This window comes from Haemorhous mexicanus, chromosome 1 (genome assembly GCF_027477595.1).
Source record: "Haemorhous mexicanus isolate bHaeMex1 chromosome 1, bHaeMex1.pri, whole genome shotgun sequence".
NCBI lineage: Eukaryota > Metazoa > Chordata > Aves > Passeriformes > Fringillidae > Haemorhous > Haemorhous mexicanus.
Window position 1 is genome coordinate 69,845,936 of NC_082341.1, and position 22,327 is coordinate 69,868,262.

The window sequence follows — 22,327 nt, forward strand, 5'->3', positions numbered from 1 at the left end:
GCAGTGTCCTAGCAGGTCCTGAAGCCTCCTGCCTTGTCCTGGGGGACCAATCTCCCGCCCATCACACAGGCACCACTGAGGTGTACGTGACACAACCACCTCTGGCACTTAAAGCACTTTGGGTTAACCCCCACCCCCACACACAACAGGGATCTTTATGTCCCTGAGTCACTGGGGAAGTCTGGTAAGAAGACTTTGGCCTAGAACTGTCCTGGCCACTCCATGGCAGGGGCACAGCCCTGAGCACCGCAGGCATGAGCTGTACTGTCCCGGGCAGTGACAAACACATCTGTCCTGTGCTCCTTGCCGAGACAGCAGTGAGAAAGGAGTTTGAACTGCTTGCAAAAGAAGCTCCAGAGGTCTTCCTCCTTGCATTGACAACTGAGATGACTTTTGATGCTCAGTCAGGTGCTATAGATCTCTTTCTTCCCACAACACTTCCTTCCTTCACACACTTCTGATTTTATTTTCTGGTCCATGGTTGGTTTTGCTGCACAGTGACACAAAACCATGGGGCAGTCTATGTAATAGCAGGATAACTTGGTTAAGAAAAGAGGGTAACAATATTACTATCTTGGAAAAAAGGAAGGAAAAGAAAGTGATTAAAATTGTGTCTTTATAATTGTAATTGATTTCAAATTAAAACAACTCAAAGCATTTCTGTGCATTGAAAAAAGAAAAAAATCTCCATTTTTGCGGTAGTTTTCTACCTCAAGTCTTCTGCAGGCTTAACACATATGAAGCAAACACCAACTCTTAACAGCACTTAATCTCTAACACTGCATGACTACTACTACTATAATCAAGCATTTTTATCCTTTTCCTCAGGTAAGCAGCATCTTCTAATTCTTTAGAAACAATCACAGTGGGTAGAAAAGTAAAGATGGCTTGGGGTAAATTCCAGCCAAGAGTCAGAATCTCTACTAACTGTAGCTGCTTCAGGACTTCCCCACACACCACAGACACAAAGCCATGATGCAATAAGCAATTCTGAGTCCAGCAGGTACAGAGGAGTTTGGAGTCTGTTTAGACAAAGAAATAAGGTTACTTATGAAAGCTCATGTAGGAAGCTTGTGGCTCACCTGGTGATGCACCTCTGGCATTTGTGTTTTGTGCTTCCAGCCCTCAAGATGTGTTTCCTTTTCCTTCTAGATAGCTGCCTTCAGCCACATGGAAAAAGAATGCATGAGGTAAGATTGATTCTGGTTGTAAGCCAGTTCAGTCGTCTGTGGTATTGGTGCCAGTGATGAAGAGAAGTTGTCTTTGAACACTAAGGTAGCCTTGTGCATACAAATATTCTTAATAGTGAGCATCAGTTGAAGAAGAGAAAAAGCTTACATTCCTGATTTAAAGAGCTATCCTTCCACTCTACAAAATAAATCAACATTCCTGCTCAACCAGCTATCTTTCCACCCTGCAACACAAAGCAACATTCAGGAGAAGACAGAACATTTGCTGAGGTTTTCATTCAACCAACCTTTGTGTTAAGGGTAGCTGCAGTCTTTTAGACTGTACACAGCTTTCTTCAATGCTATTGGGCAGGAGGGCTCAGTGTAAAAATCCAGCAATGGGGTGGCTGAAGCAAGAACATTTTATCTCTTCCTCTTCAGGGGAAAGTGCTGGTTGGATATGCAGTTATGTATCTCTCACATTCAGCTGCATTCAAAATCCTTTAAAAAGAGCAGTGGTAAATAAGGCTGGACTCACTCTAGAGGAAGCTTTCTGATCACAAATTCAAGGAGCACAGATATATTTTGATTTATCTTTTAAACACTGATTACCGGGAAGCAGAAGTGTTTTTAAACACTTTAGTTCCAGTGTCCTGAGGTTTTTAATGGAAAGGGAAAATTATGAAGGTCATGTATTAATATTTCATTGGCCATGAATCAAGACTGGTTGGCTGGCAAATATTCTATGCCTTCCCACCTGTGCAGAATTGCCATTGTTCTCCATTAAGGACCCGATTCCCATTAGCTTCTTGTGACGGATGGGGGGAAGGGGAACATGTTGTGTGTGCAGTGCTGGAATAGGGAATGAGATTTTTGCAACCTTTCATTTAAAAAAGAAATCCTTGGGGGTCTGTGAATGGCAGGCTGTACTAGAGATCTCTCAGAGGCGTTCAGACCTAATGGCACAATGACACCAGAGCTAACCTTTCTTCACCAACCTCCTTTGTGTCAAGGGCTGACATGGCTGATTTCAGAAAGCAATGATTGCTTCTCCCCTTGCTTTAGTCTCTTGTGGAAAAGGCTGGTTGGAAATCGCTGTTTGCTGTTTTGATTGAATGCATCAGGACTCGGGGTATTTCTTCTTTCTTTAAAAGCATACATTAGCATGCTGGCTATCTGGAGCTCACTATGGAAAATATTCTAGTTGGGGTAGACTGCCTGCCAGGAAAGACTGATGGTTTGGTTCAGTAAAGAAAATTAAACTAAAATAAGAACTGAATCTGAAGCTCTGGCCCCAGCCTGAGTTGAGATGTATTTCTGTTTCTAAAGGAGTCCTAGAAAAACTTAATTTAATCCTAGAAGCAAAAGAAAACATTTTGTATTTGAGCTCATTTTTTTTCTGATACTGGCTGAGGTCAAAACAAACAATATCCACAGAATGACATTCAAAGATTTTTGCCTTAAAGAAAACTTAGGAAAAAATCCTATCTCCTTCCAGAACAATTGTTCTTATGAGGCTGTTGGGCTAATTTTGCAGACACGAGAGCTGCAACTAATCACACTAAAATCAGACTGTCTGATGCTAGCTCAGACACGTGTTGAGTCCTCGAAACCAAAAGAGTTCTTATCCAGCTCGCAGTGGCCTCAAGAAGAGTCAAGCACCCATGTGAAAATCACATGTTTTTCTGGATCTGAGCTGCCAAAGTTTGCCCAAGGTTTGCTGAGCTCAACCTTTTCACAGCACTCTCTGGGTACCTTCCCTCTCCTTGCAGTCTTGCTCGTGTTCTTGCAACTTTTCAGTAATTTCCAGGAATTCACCACTTAGCTGCGGCTCCATTTCCTCTGTCCAGCTTGTCCATATGGAGCTTTTCCTCCTGTCAACATCCCTGGGCAGAGATCAGCATGGATGGAAATCCTGCTTTCTGCAACAGTAACTTCTAGGGATCATCTGCACCTTAAAGGGATGGATGATGGCAAAGGACAGACAGGAAGCTGCCTTCCCATGGCTCCTGAGGAGGCTGGGACAGAGAGAAAAGATGTGCTACAGAGACACATTTTCCTAAGGATGTCCCCAAAATTACCACAAACTGTGTCACAACTGGATGTCCCTGCCACCTCCACGTTGTAAACAAACAGGATTTGAAGTGAGTGCAGGCAGAGGATATTTTGCCTTTCCATTGTCCCGCAGGTTTTCTAGAACATAAACATTAGCAGTAGCAATTGTGCAACAGGGCACAAGAGTATTAGCAAGAGGGTTTGGACAAGAAACAGAAAACATCTCTCACTTGAAAGGCAAAAGCATACATAGATTTAAAAGTAGGTCAGAAAAGTATGTGTATTTACTCCAGAACACATTAACATCAGAACTGATTGTATTATTAATTTAAAAAGTAGATTAACAATTGGGTAGAAGAGAGAAAAAAATGACAGCTTCTCAAACTTCTTTTACAGCAGAAAATGAGGAAGGTAGCAAGGGATACATCCATCTAACTGTTACAAAAAGAGAAATGGTGGGGAAAAAAAAATCTATAAAAGCTTCCCTTTTATTGTTTTTCTAACCTCATTTCCAGTAGTTTTCTCATTACCTGCTCTGCTCAGGGAATTCTTCTGCTTTTCTTTAAGGTGTTTTTCCTCATGTTATTTTGCATCATATATTTTTATTAAACCAATTGCCATGAAATTTACATCATATAACTTAATTAAAAGGAAATTATTTTGCTGAGGAGCCTGATGGTAGAAGAATGGAATCAAGCAACTTCACTAGAAGACTAATTTCTTCATAAAGCCATTCATTTCCAAGTTTAGTCCTTGGGAAACAATAAATGGAATACTATTATACTGCCTAGAAAATATGACACTTTGGCACATCTTAAACGTTTATGACAAGTCCACCACACTATGCTGAAATGATCTTTTTTTATAACTCTGGTAAAAAAAAAAACGGGGGGGGGCTATTTTAACAAGGGCTGGGATGCTAATAGGTGGCAATTAATTGTCCACAGATGATTAGGGGAAAAATCAGGCAGAAGAAAATTTTTCCAGGCCATCACTTCTGCTGAGAACATCAGGATTTCAAACAGTAGTAAGAGTTAAAAAAGTGTCCTGGTGAAATAAAAAGATATTTTACTCATTTGCCTCCACTAAGTTGTCAGCTCTGCCATACTTACTGCATACAGCAGCCTTGCTGGAAAACTGATAATTATACTTCTACCACTTCTCATCATTTTATGAACACTGGGTATAATTAGTTTCTGTGGCACCATGCCACGCTAGGCCCTTGTGTATAAATGCATAGAGTGCTGCAGTCCTACTGTGCTTGCTGTCCGCATTCCAGGGGATATCCCAATGACAATTGCTTCCAGAGGATGCATCGTGCCTAATACTGCTGATTTTTAAAGGGATGAAATAGCAACTTTAAACCTGTTTTGGACAGGAAGCTCCAAAAATTTTTGCATATTCCTCCCTTGCTTCTTCCAAAATTCCTACATCCTCCTGTCTCCCCCTCTCTGTCATGTACCCTATAACAAAATCCTCAACAAGACCATTCCTTCTTACATTTAAAGACATGGGGAATAAAGAGTATGCTTCTCTATTACCTGCTTCCAGCCTCTACTCTGAAAGCTTAAGAGAGATTATTTTGATGTCTACTTTGGCTCCACCACATCCCTGTGTATGAATTTTCTTGGTGCTGCTGGAAATGAAATTCATGATAAAAGAGCACAATGCCGTGGCCCTCTGTTGTTCTTGAGTCAACAAGAGTGACACCACACATGGCTAAAGGAAGCTGTGGTGCCACCCTTGGTGTGGGCAGCTGTCCAGGTCAGTGCACGGGTGTTGGGCCTGGGACACTGACTCAGGAACAGCCTTTCTCACCATCCCTCATGCCCCTCTTTTCTCTTAGTGCTTTCCCTTTCCCTGTAAAACTTTTCCTATGGGTTGCTTTCCTTCTCAGGCTTTTTTCCTTCTTTTTCTTCTTCTTTTTCACTCTCTCTCACCTTCAAGGCATTTATATGCTGTGGTAGTGAGAGAATTTGCTTAATGTCATAGAAAAGAAGATTTTTTTTTTTTTTTTTTGGCTATTGACAGACAGCATTTGGTCTTATTTATGCAGGCAATAAAAAGAAAGAAATGGAAAGTGAGGGAAGCTGCAGTAGCTGCTAATATCTCATAACCATTTTTTTACTTTGATGAATTAGCTTCAACAGACAACTCAAACAGCCTGCAATCTGGTTTTTTAACTTTGGCCTGGTACTTTGAGAAAGCACTGACAGCAGAACAAAGTACAGGCTACACTGAAACCAGGCACACCTGAATTAATCTCAGCTATGTATTGATAGAAACAGTGCATTATAAGTAATGTGGAGTTTGGTTTTACTTCCAGTTTGCTTGATAACATTACCCCTCTAGGGCTTTATTGCTGAAAAGGAGACATTCCTGATTTTCTCTCATTTGTGTTTCAGTAGTCTGCTGTTTGGGTTTTTTTTTCAAAAACTAAATGGGAGTAGACAGAATTTTCCTTGCCTTAACTAAACATCTGAATTTCAGTATCTTTAACAGTTTTGAAAAGTTTTAATTTTTATTAATCATAAATAACTATTTTCATGGGATAAGCTTCACCTGTGGATCTCATTGCCTTAGTGCCAGCAGGATAAGTGGACTGAGATAAGGACTTGACAAAGTCACATGCACATGAAGCAGGGTCACCACTGCTATGAGAGAGACATAGAATACAGAAAGTTGGGCAGATGCTGTAAATGCCATGTTAGCTCTGGGTTTCTGGGTTTCCCAGCTTAGGGGGATTGGATGGAGCTGACCTGTGCCTATAGATGACACTTTCTCAAGCCAGCTGGGAAGTGCAGTCGCTTCCCCAGCTGACCTGTCAGGTGTTGTCTGACAAGATATATAGGGTGGTGAAATGTTCTCTTTTAGACCCATATAATGATCCTGCAGTGATGCCAGATTCCACATTTTTGATGAGTGTGCCCTGCCTGGTGATGGATGAATTCAGAGGGAGAGCAAAGGCTTTCCCCTCTGGGGAAATATCTGAGTGAGCTGTTGGAACACACCACGATGCCAGAGCGAGTCTGACCTAATCTAACACTGCACTGAGCCAGGGGCAGCAGCCCCTCCCTGCTCCCACAGTGAGCATGGCTCCTTTTAATGCCTCCTTTTCCTTCCAACAGGTGTTTAGGCAGGGAAGAGGAAGAGAAAGAAAGGGGAGAAAAGGAGGAAAAACTCCCCATGCTGAGGCACTCTAGAGCCACTTGTGTAAAAGGGATAAAACGTCAGTGAGAAGGTCAAGTCTATTGCAGGTAGAAAAATTTGAGGAAGCATTTATCTAATGCTTCCAGTCAAAATGGGCAAATATTGAGGAGATTTTAATTTGCTTATGGGTGAGAGAAGAGGAGGTGAAGACAGGAAGGGCTTTTGCATGACTCAGTAAAAAGGGCAGCAGAAACGGAGTTATTTGGGACTTTCCCAACTTTCACCTCCAGGCATGTAAATTCCTTCCCCTTGCCATTACCACTCCAGAGTCTTTCTAAAGGGCCTGAGTTCCCAAATTCCTTTAAACTGCACAGGATAGGCAAGGCATAAATTTGAACACCTGTCCTAATCCTGAAAATCCATGTGAAGAAAAATTTGGGTCAGCTACAATTATTTCCTACAGTCCATAGGTGCTGGGAAGCTGTGTGTTGGTCCCATGAAACTGCTGCTCAAAGCAGAGTAGGCTTTAGAGAGGCTAAATCTGCTTCGAAATACATAACACCTTCCTCTCATCAAGGTAATCAGATTAGGCTCCAAATTTACAAAAGCTGAGGTTCACAGGAACAGAATTGGACAGTAACTCAGGCAGAAAGGGATCTCTGGTTGTCCTCTGGCCCACCCTCCCTGCTCACAGCTCAGAGAGCTTTAAAATCAGGTCAGGCTACTCAGAGCTTCAGCAAGGTGAATTTTTAGCATCTTTGAGGATGGAGAGCCTGCTGGATCCCTGGGCATCTGTTCCAGTGTTTGACCAACCTTGTTGTGATGTTTGCTCCCTTAAGATCTATCTGGAGTTTTCCAAGGCCCAGATGGCATCTTGTGGCCTCTTGTCCAGTCACTTTGTGCCTCTGGGAAGAGCCTGGCTCTGTCTTCTCTACACCCTCTCATCAGACAGCTGCAAAGAGAAAGGAAGTTCTCCTTCTGCCTTTTCTGGGTGAGGCTGAATAAATCCCATCTCTGCAGAGCTACAGCTGGAAGAGGGCTGAAAAGGACCTGCCAAAGGAAAGGCAGAAGCTTCAACTAACAGAAGGGGGGCTGTGTTAGGAAGAGTGTTTCCATCAGGTCAAGGGACATGACCATTCTTTTCTTAACACTGGTAAAACCACACCTGGAATTCTGTTTCCAGGAACGCAGGGATGCTCTCTAAGGACAGGAGAACTGAAAGCTCAGAGCTATGGTTAGATGGGGGCTGGGAGGAGCACACTAAAAGAGAATGGAGGCTGCAAACAGCACCTTCTGCTGGGGGTCAAGCTAGGGTGGGGTCTGATGGAAAGGAAAAGCTGAAACCTCCAGCCCACTGGACATGTGTCAGTGGGGCTGAAAGAAACTGCCCAAGGAAACTGAAAGCTACTAGCAGAATCCATCTCTGAGGAATAATGAGCATCTGGGCAGAGGGGATGCTGCCTTAGGAGTAAGTCACTGGCCAGGATTGAGAAGTCAGTGGTTAGGGTTGAGGGAGAGAAGGAAAAAGATCAGAGCTAGGTTTGGTGCGGGGATGGACAGGGGCTGCCACAGCATCCTGAGGGTGGCAAAAATAGTCAAGCATAGAGAGCCTTTTATTGTTGAGAGGTTGAGTTGGTTACTTGGAGGCCCAGAATAGGATTGGCATAATTGTTGAGGGGTAGAGAAAAGGGAAAATTTACTTTGAGTGGGGCTGGAAAATGATTCCCCAAGTAAAGCATGGGGCTGGTGCCTGTTTTCATTGAGATTTACCACTGATGTTTTTGCTGTATGCCTCGGGCCCTTGTCAGTGCAGTCTTGCTTGAGACTTCTTTCTGAAAATACAGAATACTGCTGCTTCTCTCCATGCAAAATTCACCTTCTCAGCCACCTGCTGCTGCAGGGAGAATTGTGTCATGGTGATGCTGGGACCATTCCATCTTCCTGGCATCTGCATTAGGCTCTCAGCTGCTCAGTTTGACATACAGAATGAAAAGAAAACAACATAAAGGAATCAAAACACTCTAAAACATCCCCTTAGGGCAGAGGGAGAGCATTTATGCAATAATGTCTTAAGTCAGAACAAAACATTAAATTGTATATTAGGGGTGGGAACTGGAGGCTCAAACCAAGTTTTTCTCCTACCAATTGCAGTGGCTCTTGCTGTCACCAGGTGTGTGCCTGGGGGAACACAGGTCCCTGACATCCCCAAACACGCAGGCCTCAGCATCAAGGGACTGGAGCATCAGTGCCCTGCAGCTGAAAGATAATTTTGAAGAGATTTCACAGAGTTATAGGCCAACATTTTATAATGTTGATCCCTCTATCCAGCACTGCAAACTCTTTGCACACAAGAGGAGCTTTGGGTTCACCAAACTCAGCAGGAAGGCTCTGAAGGATCTGGCACCAGATAACTCACAGAATTGAGTTGGAAGGGATCCACATGGATCATCAAGTCCAGCTGTTTAGTAAGTGGCTTGTACAGGGATCAAACACACAACCAGCATCATGCTCCAAGCAACTGACCTAACCCCGGGCTCTGGACTCAGGGATGTGGTGGCATGAGATGTTGTCAGCACTCCAAGGACTCCGCTGCTGTGCAACAGTGTCTGTGGCATTGCAGGTTTGTAGGTTTTTGTGTTTTCTTGTCGTGCAGATCATTCAGTGGTTGGGTTTCCAGCCCAGCTGGGGCACTGGGAATGCAGGACAGGTGTAGCAGGTAGTAAATATCCTGAGCTACTTTTCCCTAAGGGAAAACCTATCTTGTCACTGCCACCTGAGCTCTCACATCCTCCACTGGAGGCTGTTTTTCCTTATCTTACCTTCTCCTGCCTCTTGTTTAAGCTCTTTGGATGCCATCCAGTGACAAGGGACCTTCCAGTGACTTCTTTTGGAAGTTAATGACTCCTAACCCACCCAGATGGATCAAATCCACATGTAGTACTAATATTTAGTAGACAATAGCTCTATACTTGTCACACTGACTGAGCAATTCTGTACTGTCAGTAGATGTGCCTTACTAACTAGCCTGTGGTCCTTGGGATGGGAGCAGGAGTGATGTCAAGGCAGAGAACAGCATTTCTGTGGGAGATCCTGTGGCTGCTCCTCCTGTACTGCAGAGGGGCTGTGTTGGTCTGTCCCTGCTCCCAGCCACAACAGTGAAGAGCAGCTCCCAGCTCAGCTAACAAGACTCCGCTGGGAAGCTCCTTCCTACCTCAGATGACCTTGGGGAAAGCTGGCTCCAGGTGAGGACTTTCCTAAGTGCATGAATCAGAGGAGAGCAAATGTCCAGCTGATGTTCAATAGCAGCCCTTTGTGGGCTGTTTTGGGGTCCCACTCTCTCCCTTGTGTTTCTTCCATCTCCTTGCACTGGGCCCAGAGACTGTGCAACTGCATGGGGATAACACCACTGGAAAATTAATCTTTCCAAGGGCATGGTGGGGTGTTTGCAATCACTCCATCTCATGAGTGGTTGCATCATGGATCAATCAATGCAAGGGAGCTGGCAGAAAAGCAGCAGCAGGCCCAAGGGGAAGGAGCAGGATACAGCTGTCCTTTCCACAGCAGTGAGCCACGTGGCCAGAGCAGAAATGCCAGCAAACAGGAGACCCTGATTCTCCTGGGAGTTTCTGCCATGCCTTCACAGCCACTGAAGTTCCATGCAGCTGGTCTTCAAAGGAGAAGGCACAGTAGTAGAAGGAAACGGCTGGGGAGACCCCTTGGTCTCCCAGATGTGAAGAAACAACATCTGGCTGAGATTTCTTGTGCCAGGTCAGGGGTTGAGTACACTGGGCTGGGACCGGGGGTTCTGTCAGGGCTAAGCCTCGAGCTGCTGGTTAAGCTGCACTGTGAAGGGGGACAGCGAGTACAGGGACCAAATTGGCCTCCCCAGAACTGCCCCAGGGATGCAGCATAGCCCTGGGGCACCCACCTTCCCAAGGACATTTAGTATGACTTATCTGGGGCCAAGTACAGGAGTACAGGTAAAGCAGATTATCTGGACTGGTAAAGTCATGCCGTGCAGAATATCCCTTCAAAAGTGGCTTCAGGAGAGTAAAAGGTAGTTTCATTTTCTGCACTACCGAGTACTAAGCTCTAAGTTTGCCAAATACACCTGAGCTAACAAAACAGGAAATTTCTTGAGAGACAGAACTTCCTCAGAGCCCCAAAGACAGAACAAAAATGACTGACATTTTCTCATACTCTCTGTCATGCGCTTGACAAAAGCAGCATAAAGTAACCCCTTTTACCTGGTACCAGGAGAGAGGAATGGCCTGTATAATGAGAAGATAAAGAAAAATTGAAGGGCTTGTAAAGGACAGTGGTAAATCCTGAAAGCCAGGAGGTGTTCATTATCAGTTATCAGTGCATCCAGACACTCCTGAGATGTGCATCTTTGGAGGAGGCCTGCTATGAACGCTGCTGGGAGCGATGAAATTCAGAGCTCTAACTCGCCCTGATTTAAAAATACCTTGCAAGGGTTTGAGAAGGTTGTGTCTTTTATTTTGTCTTGATTTGCAAGAAGAGACCAACGAAGCTATGAATCAAAAGTTGCAAGGCTTACCTTGATGAAGTGATATCGAGTAGTTGCGTGTTCTGATACACTCAGCTGATGCTTTCAGCTCTCAGCCATGACAGCTCCAAAGTCCCAGAAAATTCCCACCTCTACAGGACTGTGTGAATTCATCTGGAGGAACACGGCAATGACTGCATAAGTCTCTTTCAGCTATGAACAAAAAAAGATGCTACGTGCTCTCTGTGTCTTTGCGGGTGGATCATGGCACTAAAGGTACCTCTTGCAAACTAATTTTGCCATCCAGGTCTTACTTTTGTCCATTGTATGATACTGCCTGAATGAAATAGTGAAATCCCCTATTTCAATGTGAGTTAGCCACCTGCTTGCTTTCCAAGGAAAATTCCAGCACACCTTACAACTAACCATTTCACGCTGTCAAAAATTAAATTAAATAAAAATAAAATTATTCATCCAGGCTGAACACTGGTACAGACAGATGAACAAACAATACCAGATTAGGAAATTTTACCTACAGGAACAAAGTTATTTTGATTTGATAATTAAGGAAATCCTACTGGACCCACTTCCTAAACCTGTCCTGGCAGAGGTTGGTGGGGATTTTTCTGTGTAATTTAAAAAGCCTTTAATTACTCTTTCCTTGCATAGGACTCCCCTGTAAGCATAAGGGGGTTAATTACTTCCTGAGTAGTATCTGCTTCTTCTTATTATTAATTATTTAGCAATTAATTATGAGGCATTGCCTCTCAGGGAGGCGTGTGAGCTATAATAGGCACCAATACAGACAGACTCTGCCCTGAGGAGTTTCCAATCTCTTCTTTTTGATTGTATGACCAAGGAGATGTAGCTTCATTTACACAAAACAAATGGAAAAGACACCCATCTCTCCAAGGCTGAGGGAGCAGAGGTTTATGGGATGGGTAACACAGGCACTTCGTTCATCTGTGTGACATCTTCACATCCCAAAGACCAGGAGCAGCTGCAAATACTCAACCTCAGCTGGCTATTCTGTGAGAAATACACAAATACACACCTAAACCTGCATGCCCAGGTGGCTGCCCTTAAGGGAATGCCCAGGCAGCACAAGTGGGATTGAACACAGGGATCAAAAACCAGCCCTGTCCAGACTGAGACCACAAGGTGCTAACAGGGAAAATTGCTGTCCATCCTACATCCCTGCTCCAGCTCTGGATGTGAGCTCTGACTGCTGAAAAGCTGTTAAACACACACCCTGCTCTGAGGAGATATCCCAGAAATAGCATCCAACCATTCCTCAGCTCCTGCCGGTCTGCGCTGCAGTCACACAGGGAGCTTCCAAGCAGGAGCCCTGCTCCACTGCCCACGGATGCCTCTCCCCTGCCCACACCCTGATAAATGCAGAGGGTGAGCTGTGTTCCCACTACCAGGTCGTGCTCTGAATTACAGAAAAGAGGGATCCCAAGGGCTGCTCTTCTGCCTCTGGAGCTCCTACTGAGGGGAGTTCAGATGCATCACAGCAAGACAGTGTGCAGCAGGCTGTCAGACTTGACACCAGCTAGGGATTTCACTGTTTAAATCCTGACTTCAGACTCAATCTGTGCAGCAACAGGCAGAGAAGGAAGCAGCAGGCAGTTTTTTCCAGTACTTCCAAAGTCCAGGTACCCAGCTGTTACACCCACTTGCTGGTCCTTCCTATTTTTTTATTCAGACAAGCAATTGAAAACAGTTTCACAGCTTAGCAGCTTCTGTGTAAAAACAAATCTGCTCTTCTACACAATTAAGAATTCACTAAATCAAAGTCACAGCATCATGAGTCTGGTGCCCTTTCAGAGGGTCTAGTGAAGCTGCTCCATGGCTCAGTGCTTCTGTGAAGCAGAGACTTTTCCTTGGCATCCCAAGGTAGGGAAAGCAGCAAGCAGCCTCCTGTGCAAGCGAGGCTGCCCTACTTTCTGTAAACGACTGCCCCTCAAACATCCTCACCAGACAGCCTGATTATATTTCTCATATTGCAACACAGATGTTCATAACTTGTCATCTGCACCAGGAACACCAGCCAAGTTTTCCAGCTGTATAATAGCTTTTTATTGCTTATTGAAGAGTCTCAGTATAAATTATTTCACCTCATATCCCTGGAAATCACACAAACATCACACAAGGCAGGGAGTGATGCATTTAGAACCACCTCTGCAAAGTGCCACAGCAATGTTTTAAGGAGGGTTTTCTTAGTCCAAGTGTGAGCAACTCTGATTTGCAGAGCTCCTTCTGCTGAGAAGATACATGGGAGAAGTGTCATTGCTGGGCACACTTGGATTTGGAGGATCATGCTCTGCTGTTTAGAAATCCATGATAAAAGGCAAGTTATCTTGTGATGACTTGTTGCCTTTAATCTAAAATCAGCAATGCTGAATACAAGGAGATTGGTAGGAAAACAGAAAAACCTGGAAGACCAACAGGGGGACAAACAAATGCCTTTGTAAGGAGTAGGGGTTGATTAGTTCCTCCCAGGACAAGAAGCAAAGGACATAAAGCAAAGCTTGCATGGAAATAGTGTTCACCACATGCCTAACGGGGCTGTGGATGTTAATTTTTACATGGCTCAGGAAGGAGGTGATGGCTACTTGAAAGCAAAATCCATTGAGGGGTGTTAAATATACACACCTGACAACACATCTGAGCTAGGAAATATCTGACCTGCAATTTTTTGTTGCATCCCTGTACATTTTCCCCAATTATCCACATTATCCTCTGTACGCCCTCTCAGAAATGGGATACATACTAGATACAGACAGACTAGACATACCTTTGTCTTTAATCCTGGAAGTCAATAGTTTTTGTTCTTAATGTGGATACATCTGGAGAACATTAAAAAGAAAAGCACACCCAGTCTGTGGTGCTCACCATGATAAGAGGATCCAAAGAGCCATTTCTTCTTGCAAACCATACCACCAAGAGATAAAGTCCAGTTGTTGGGGCTGGCACTGATGCTCCTGGCAGATCACACTACCAGCAATGTGATTATGTACATCACCGGGGACTCAAGAGTTTGCTTTGCAATTCTGCTCTGTGAAAGTGATACCTGTGGAAACACAGGAGCTTGCCCAGAAATATCTGCAATGCAGGTGGCCTCAGTTTTTCACCAAAATCTCTTTGGGATCGGAATACTTCCTAGGAACACGCCAGATAGTCTCTTGGGCACAGGCATTTAAAATATTTTGTTAGTGATGTTTGATATAGTTCACAAAGATTCTGCAAAATGTGTTGCTGTTCTTTTTTTTTGTTGTTGTTGTTTATTGGCAGACCAAGGAGGGATAGAGGAAACCAATATCTGTTCCACTTTGCTCTTCTTCAGTAGCTTTACCCCCAGGAAAAGCTGAAGGTTTGTTTCTCAAGCCAGGATGAGACAAGAGTATAAACTGTTACCCAGTGCACTAATAATTAGCACCTTGTGAGCCCTGCCACCCTCCCTGTTTGAGCAAGCCAAAAAGCACAATTTTAGTGCAAATTTTTACTTACTTCCTAAGGAAACTAGGTTCACCACTAAGCTTTCTGATCGTATGTCTGTGGTTCTGCCACAAGCAGTCACTTCAACAGTCACGCTTGAGGCTGATGTCCAGTTGTAAGAGTGGGAAAGATTTGGAAAATCTGAAGTTCCGGTATAATTAACAGCTAAAAGTCACTGAGTAATGAAAACAAGCATTATTGATCACCTCACTGTGGGGACAGCAGCAGTGCCAATACAGTCTTTACTAAACAGCAGAATTCAATCTCTAGACAGGTCCTTAGGAAACCACATCTCATTGCATCTGCTGCTTATGGACATATTTTAGAAGACTTAAAGACAGTGCATTTCACCACCTGCAATCCAAATGATTTCTTGCCTTGACAAATATTCCCCACTGGTAGTATGATGAAATAAGAAAGTGGTAGCAAGGCTAGATCAGGAAACTAGCATGGAGAGCAGTTTTCACTGCTGTACAGAAGACAGAAAAGGATTTTGCCCTGAAAAGCAGAAAAACATCTTGAGTGAAACACTGGAGGGGCATCTCACAAGAAAGGAGTCTGACAAAGTTGGACTGAGTGAAAAAGTCCTTTTTGCTGGGGAAGAGGAGAACAACTGGGGTAAGATAAGACTTAAAATATTATCTGCAGTTAAAAAAAAAAAAAGGTAGTTCAAGTAATAGGTTTAGGTGTTACCCACTTCACTCCTGAGAGACTAAGAATTTTTTCTCCAATAAAATTTCTTCTTCCTCAGGCACTGCTACTGGGATAAGGACTCAACAAAACTATTCAGCAATCTGCTACGCACCAGCTACAATATACTCTCCACTTGAAATGTACAGTTTTACCTTGCTTTAACCCTCATGGATATAAAAAATAAACTTTGCCATGATGAAAGTAGGCACATATGGCTGTGCCATAGTTAGTTTCACAGGAATGACCAAATTCTAATTATATTGCTGTAAGACCATCCTGAGAGCACCTTGAGTTGGAAGCGATCCACAAAGATCATCAAGGCTAACTCCTGGCCCTGCACAGCACCATCCCCAAGACTCACACCATGTGCCTGAGAGCACTGTCCAAGCACTTCTTGAACTCTGTCAGGCTTGGTGCTGTGACCACATCCCTGGGGATCCTGTTCCAGTGCCCTCTGCGGGAAGAGACTTCTAAATCCCACTTAATCCTCCCCAGACACAGCTTCATGCTATGGACCAAGGTCTTTTACCCTGTGTACTTTAGTGCAGAAAATCTGAACACCTTAACCTCCTCATTTATACACTAAGGTGCAGTCCAGAGATTCCCTTACCAATGTCAACCCCAAGCCTCAGCTGATAAGACTTGCCTCTCAGATGAACTGCTTTGGTCTTGGCTGCCACAAACAGTTCTTGGGGTGCCTTGAGGGGTTTTTCCCCTCACTCTGCTGACTCTGGGGATTTTATAGGCTGTGTAAGGAGTCCCTGACAATTCTATGGACACCATGTGTTCATGGCTGAATGTTTCAAAGATAAAGGCATGTAGGTGTAAGAGAGGAAAATGAAGCTGAAACTTGAAAGAATTCTTGGGCAGACAAATCAGATGGATGGGAGGAGAAGAAGGGTACATCCATTTACCCCAGAGAACAGAATTGATGATCAGGGCTGAAATAAGGGAAAAAATATTTGGAAGTCAGCCAATTGAGTCTTTTGAAAAGGTGTTGCTGTCAGAGGAAAACAGAGGACTTCAGGTGCAGGTGAACCTATTTGCACAGAATGATGAGCCTGAAGCTCAGTCAGGCTTAGAATGGGTGTCATGAGGACATCAGGGAGCCTCCTCAAACAAAAATCTATCTCTCTGCTTTCCCTAGCTCTGTGAGTTCTGGACATACATTTATTACCTTTCACTGACAAGTATTTTCTCTTAATCTCCTGTCACATTTGTATTTGCAATCCTCTCCTGAATTCAGTGTTTAGTCCACATCCCCTATCTGCTTCATGAAAATCTTCATTTACGTGGTCCCTCGCAGTACCTCTTTTATGATCAAATCAGATCCCTTGCACAGAAGATGATGTGTGGCTACCTCTGTGCAGCTGCATTTGTAGTCCCAAGCTTTGACTGCTTGGCATAAAGTCATTTGTTAAAGGACAATAACAAGCATGATGAATTCTAATGCTCTCTGTGTCATGGTACTTAAGTATCTCATAGAAAACTACATCACCATTATTTCACATTGCTGCAGCAACTCAACTCTCTTAAAAAAAAAAAAAAAAACAACCCCAGAAAACCAACACTTTATCATAATATTCGTGGACAGGTACCAAAAGAAATCAATGGCTGAGGATCTACATCTATCACAGCTTGCAGAAAACCCTTTGCTAATATTGGGTCAAGGGAAACTGCTCTAATTTTCTGGTTTCCTGTGTCAGCTCGTATTCCCCTACACCACTCACTGGCATTAAAATAGATTTTCAGCCCCCTGCTTCATGCATCATATACAGCAGAGAAAATAAATCAGCCCTTTCAGAGATAGTGCTCATGACAATGAAGCTGGTGCCACAGAGAGGTTCCCTCATTAGCTGTGCCTCTTGCCCCCATTGCATTTCAAGTCCTCCAGGGATCACTGAAATCCCATAAGGACTGAGGCACTCTGGGGGTTGGACAGGACTCGGTGCTATCACATCCTGCTGTGACTGACACCTGGATATTCTCTCATTCATTCCTGTCCAGCCCAGGAAGGTAGTGTGTCCTACGAGGTTCTGAGGTACTAAAGTGTGCTGTAACTTTGTTGATGGATGTCAGTCAACCTCAGCAACCTCAGGAAAGTCACTGAGCATCACAGAAAAATAAGACTTAAACAAGAAATTCTATGAACATTGTTATAACTAAAGTTTAATAGCAATATAATCATGGAACAGATCCTCCTAGAAGTTCTGCTAAGGCACATGGAGGAGAGGGAAGTGATTTGGGACAGCCAGCATGGCCTCACCAAGGGCGAGTTCTGCCTGACCACCCTCCTGGACTCTGATGAGGTAACTACCACATCAGTGGCCAAGGGAAGAGATGTCATTTATCTTGACTTCCATAAAGCCTGTGACACAGTCCCCCACAACATCCTTCTCTCTGAAATGGGGAGAGATGGATTCAATGGATGGAGCGTTAGGAGGATAAGGATAAGCAGTGAGATAAGGATAAGTAGTGAGTTGATCTCTTCCCCAGGGGAGCGATCAACAGCTCAGAGTCCTGATGGACATCAATGACAAGTGTGTCACTCAGGGGTCTGTACTGGCACCAGTGTTATACCTTCATTAATGACACAGATGAAGGGATTGCATGCTCCCTCAGCAAGTTTGCAGATGGCACCATGCTGAGTGGTATGGTTAGCACACCTGAAGGATGGGATGGCATCCAGAGGAAGCTGGAAGGGAGCTGAACAAGCTTGAAAAGCGGGACCATGGGAACTCCATGTGGTTTAACAAGACCAGGTGCAAGGTGCTGCACCTGGGCTGGGGCATCCCCTGGTATCAACACAGGCTGGAGAATGAACAGATTGGGAGCATCCTGCTGAGGATTTGGGGGTGCTGGGGGAGGAGAGGCTGGACACGACCCAGCAACGGGTACTCACAGCCCAGAAAGCCAAATGTGTCCTGGGCTGGATCCATGGCCAGCAGGCTGGGGGAGGGGATTCTGCCCCTCTGCTCTGCTTTGGTGAGACCCCACCTGGAACCCTGCATCCAGCTCTGGGTTCCCCAGCACAGGGGACATCAGCCTGTTGGAGTCGGTCCAGAGGAGTAGCTTGCAGTCCACTTGGGACCACTTGAACCCAAGGCAAAGCCTTTGTATGCAATAACCATTGATGGATTTATTTTCTCTGAACATGCTTCATGATCCCTTGATCCCACAGAAAGTTTCAGCACCTCTACCTTCCTGTGGCCAGGATTTCCCACAGCCTGATTCCGAGTGGCTAGAAGCCCTTCACGTGCTGGGTCATGGTGTACTGTCTGCAGCATAAAGGAACGAGTGGGGAACTGTATGAAATGGTTGCAACTTATCCCTCCACTCAGGCTCCAACAAACCTCCATCTCCTCCCAGCCTCACAGGCTGAGGACCACCAATCTATTTATTTGCTGATATTGAGAAAGCTGGTTCATATCTCTGATCATCCTTGTCATTTGTTCTCAGTGTCTGGAGCCAGGGCATGTCCTCTGGAAAGGAAAATGGAGAGAAAAATGAGCTAGGACACACTCTGATAAAGGACTGGTGCACAGTCAGAGACAAGCTCACACTGAAGGCAAAAACAGAACAAAGACCATGGCAAATACAGCCTTCATCCTCTGGGATAGACTCGGGGGAAAATCCACATCTGAATTTGAAAGAACGTGCAGGAGACTGATGGAGGAGAATTAAAAAGTGCATTAGGACTCTCAAACATGTCACCACAAGTGCTCCATTGACAAGTGCTGTCATGCTCTGCTCAAACAATGCTTCAGGGAAGCCAGGGCACACTTCTGAGGGAGGGCATGAGAGCCCTATGGAGATCCCTCTGTTTAATCCATTATAATGAACAGTTAATGACAGGGCACTTGCAATAAATGGCAATACCCACTCCATTGTGAAGCATCCCACAGAACAGAGGGAATCATTGTCTGCCCAGCAACCTCACCTGGCTCCCTGCTTTGTTCTTCCTGTGGAGAGACACCTGATGCTGCAGAAGGTGCTGCTGGAAGATGCACACATTTCATAGTCACAGAAAGGAAATTCCTCATGAAACATCTCATTTGCCTATTGAAGAGCAGCAAGGCTCCAACCTCGGATGGTTTCAATCCTTCAACCTGAAAGCTAATTTTAACCAAAAAAGATTTTTATTTTTCCTCCCAGAAAATGTAGGCACTTGCTTCTGTCTCGAGGCTCTCAGTGCCTAATAAACAGCTCTTTGGAAGAAAATGCTTAACATCTCAGCACACACTCTGGGTAGAGACTGTTTCAGCAGTGGATTGAAGGGATCATGTACTAGCAGCACCAAACTCTGCTGCCCCCCCAGTGTAGTTGGTCTGGCTAATCTTTCCCTAAAAGATATGCACTAAGCATGAGTGACTTCTACTAGGGCATAGAAAAGGGATAAAGGATTGAAATTCCAAAACTTTCTAACTGATAAGATGCCCACAAACAAATGTGCAGAGCTAATGGTAGTTGATAGTTCATTAAAGTCCCTACCAGTTTTTAATCCTCCAGGTGTTTCAGCTCACTTACAACTCTGCCGTTGGTGAATCACAGGATAATTTCTTGCCCACTTTTGTGTCAAACCTTTCAGGGGTTTTGAATCACCACCAGACACATCTCATAAGACTGCTGGCACATTAAGAGTTCTCAGAGTCTGCTTCGGGACTGGAGCTGCTGGTTTAAGGTCTAGCTGGGTACACACAGCTGCTGGTATGGGGTGCTACAGCCCTCAGCCACAGTCACTGGTACACCCATGTCTGCAGTGAAATAGCCCAAAGGTCTAGGCTTTGCCAGTAACTACAGGTGTCTTATCTGATCCTCCTCTAATTACCAGACACTGAATATGCCACCCTCACTCCTTTTACTTCACCTGCATCTGACAGTCAAGAGCAGCAGGTAGGCAAGGCTTTGGCAGACCCTTACACCAGGAAAAACTGGCAGCAACAATAGAAAACTGTGAGTAGCTTTAGGGGCAAACCCATCAAACGCAGGGTTCTTCTTCTTCCCTCTCTTCTTTGCTGCTCAGTGTTGATTACACTTCTGTCACCATGAATTTTCCTAGGCAGGAAAACTGTTCCTCAGGTCCTCCTTGTCTTGTATCATAAGTGTGTTAGCTAAACAGAAGTGCGAGGAGCTGAGCCAAGCCCTTGTTCAGCTGGGCCCTGAGTTAGAGAGTTGCCTGGAGTTGCCTGGAGTCAGTCCTGAAGTTGCTGTAGTGAAACTTTGAAGGATGGCACCACAGGGCTTTGTAAGTGTCCCTGAGTTATGTGATGCTCCTTGCACATGAATCAGAGGATCATAAAGGACATTGCTCCAAAGTACTCAGATGATGACTTGTAGCCTCTCTCACTTAGCAGGCTACACTCCAGGTACCAGGAGCTCCCATCACTCATCCAAGCAGACATCTCTCAGCACATGTGAATTGGCTCAGCCTGGATGCTGAGTCTTAAATTAAGCTCATGCTCTTTAAGAAAAGTCTGATATCACTCATCTAAATGTTTGCTTAGCAATGCAGAGTCCTCTCAGCTTAGCAAGTGCTTCTCTCTCTGTAATGCTCACCCACAAGCACACATTCCACGGGCAGCTGTAGGGAGCAGCAAAAGTCCAAGAGGGCCAAGGATGAGCCAAGGGAAAAACAAACTGACTTTCCTTCCTTCCTTAATGGTCAAAGCCACCTTATGCATTGTAGCTTTACAGTATGTTTTGACAGAGGAGTACAGCACCCTCTGATATATTGCCTCTGGTTCCACTTGTAGAACTACACCAAAACCCATGCCTTGGCTCCATCTTCACATTGCATTCAGATGTCAGGCCTTACCTGCTTCTGGAAGAAGGAAAAAAATGAATTTTCAGAGGCAGAACTGCAGCCTTAGCTTTATACCTCCTCCCGCAGGAGTTGATATAAAATTATTCCAGGTTTGTTGAAAGCAGGGCACAGAGTGCCTGGTGGGCTTGGAGCTGTGGAGGGAGGGTGTCACAGCTGCTCTGCTCATTTGGAAGCAGGGGAAATGCCGGTACCACCAGCACCTCTGCCCTCTTCTCACCCACAGGCACTGAGTGGGAAGGATTTATCAGAAAGGATTTGCAATGAAGTGGATGTAAACCGTTAGTGTAAATCCCCTTGCAGCCTGGAGAGAATAAATCCTTCCCTCCTCCCCTCCTCCTTCACAGCCAGGAATGATATTAAGACTGTGGGACTGAGGATTTCCAGATTTCAAACATTAAAGTATTTTAATTGCACTTCAGGGTAATTCAGAATGGAGCAAATGAAACATTGCAGACAGAGAAAATAGCTGCTCTGGAAAATGTCTATAATTTTCAGGGATTCCTTTTATTGTTGACTGCATCCAAATATTTCTGCCCTTGACTAAGCGCTCTCTGTTCCCCTGTGTCTCTTAGCAGTCCCTGCAGTGACCAAACAGAATAGCACTAGAAAGAATAAACAGCCAAAGCCGGCACATAAAACCCGTCAGGTGATGGAGGGGGCTTCTCCCCTGGCTGCCTCAGTACAAGCCAGGCTCCTGCTGCAGGCTCGGGCAGGGCTGGGCCCTGCGTGTGCTGAATTGCAACCAGGACCTGGCATCTGGGGGAGAGAGGCCACCCAGGCAACTCAGGGCATCCCACTCTGGAATTCCTCCCTTATGGCTTTCACGGCTCTGAAAGAAGCCCCTGCTCCGTCTGACTGCTGATATTCATTATTTATGGAGTGATGCAAATATGTCTAATGCAAGGATTATTTTTTTTTTCTCCCTAGCACCTCAGGGGCTGTCAGAAGCAGAAGCAACCAGAAACTAAGCCCCCTTTTGATTTCCCTCCCTCCTCCTACACACTGGGCAGGCGCAGGCACAGTTCCTTCACTTGCTGAGGCTCATATCCTGCTTTTCCTAGTGCTGTTCAGAGGTTGCTTTCCCAAGCTTTGTGACAGGGTTCTCACTTCAACAGGATAAAATGTCCATAAACACTGGTCTGTGCTCTTTCTAAATGTTTGTGTTATAGACATTTGACATTTATTTTAGCCTGACCCCAAGGTTTAGTGCAAATCTTTGTAGCGTGGCAGCTTTCAACTCTGTCCTCTCTGAGACAACAAGGATGGCTTTTGACACAGATTGGCCCATGGGTTAATCCTTGTGTAGATGGGGTAATTTATACTGTAGCTGGCAGCAGCTGGATACCAAACCCAAAGGGTCAGGCAAGGTTTACCTCAGATGCATCTTAGGGACAGAATTTGTCTTTTCTACATAGAGATGTACAA

At 44.8% G+C, this 22,327-nt stretch overlaps 1 long non-coding RNA gene across 1 annotated transcript; it reads right to left on the bottom strand.

Moving 5' to 3' along the window:
- Positions 1 to 955: 955 nt before the first annotated feature.
- LOC132330597 (uncharacterized) lies at positions 956 to 12,619 on the bottom strand. The gene is made up of 4 exons (XR_009487354.1): positions 10,936 to 12,619; positions 8,517 to 8,630; positions 7,188 to 8,339; positions 956 to 1,670 (listed from the first exon to the last, which is right to left on the bottom strand). It is a non-coding gene; the product is annotated as an uncharacterized LOC132330597 (long non-coding RNA).
- Between the last annotated feature and the right edge of the window lie 9,708 nt (positions 12,620 to 22,327).